Source organism: Bison bison, unplaced genomic scaffold (genome assembly GCF_000754665.1).
Source record: "Bison bison bison isolate TAMUID 2011002044 unplaced genomic scaffold, Bison_UMD1.0 scf7180017864201, whole genome shotgun sequence".
Taxonomy (NCBI): Eukaryota; Metazoa; Chordata; class Mammalia; order Artiodactyla; family Bovidae; genus Bison; species Bison bison.
Genome location: NW_011494773.1, coordinates 1,669,361 through 1,670,493, shown reverse-complemented (window position 1 = coordinate 1,670,493; position 1,133 = coordinate 1,669,361).

Here is a 1,133-nt window from a genome sequence, read left to right as displayed (position 1 = left end):
GATCTGAGCTCAGGAGCACCCATGTGCCCAGGAGCGGGTGGCCAACACCCATGCGAGGCGGACCCGAGTGCCACCTTCAGGAGGTTGGCTGCAGGGATCCAGGCCTTTGGAGGACGGAGCTCAGGCGAGCCCTAGGGCACACAGACCCCGCCTGGCGCGGCTCGTCCCGGCCCACCGTGGCCCCTGCAGCCCTTCTCTGTGTCTCCCTCGGCCTGACCGCCTGGTGGTCCTGGTGGGCCACCTGTCACCGGAGGCCAAGGCCTGCAACTCCCTGCCTGGGGCGAGGGTGCCACCAGAGTCCTTCCTACTCAGGATTCGGCTCCTCTGGGCCCCGGCTGGTGGCCGCCCTGGGAGGGAAGCCTGAGTCTGCCTGTCCATGGGGGACATGGTGCCCCCGACTCCACCACCCACAGGGAATCCGCAGTGTCTGAGCCAGGACCACGCCGGAGGCACTCTTCAGCCCAGAGTGCAGGGCAGCCCGGAAAGGAGACATGGGTCCTGCTTGGAGCCCAGGGAAAGGCCAGTCAGTGCCTGGTCTGCAGCATGGGCTTCTCACCCTAATCTATGCCCCCCACCTTGGCTGGGGGCTCAGGCATTCAGATGGGTATGAGGCAGGGGCAGCTCTCAGCAGCCACATCCTTGACCTTGGGGGTCCTCTCATTAGGCCCTGGGGCTTGGGGGAGGCATATCTGGTTTCTCATCATTTGGCATTTTGGGAGAAGACACCCCCTCCTCCCCGCCGCCCCGCCAACTCCATGAATTCTGCCTCTGCCCCTCCCGCCTGACAGTAACCAGCCCAGGTCGCTTTCATCAGAACGCACACAGGTCCCGTTTAATGAGCCCCGCTACCCTTGCAGGGACAGACAAGAGAACAAGTCTCTACCCTGCGGCTCCTGGGACCCCTGATGAGGAGCGGGGGACAGAAAGGGGCTCAGTCGCCTCCTTCCCGTCTAGGGTCTCAGCCATCCCTTCCTGCCGGTGGGGTGCAGGATTTTTCCTTGCGGCTCTCCATGTGGGGAAGCTGGGAGGAGGTGGTCCTCTGTGTCTTGGGTCCTCCGCAGACTGCAGGGGAGGGATGGGGCTGGGAGGAGGGGTGGGGCGGGGCAGTCGCATCCCTCCTCCCAGCCCCATCC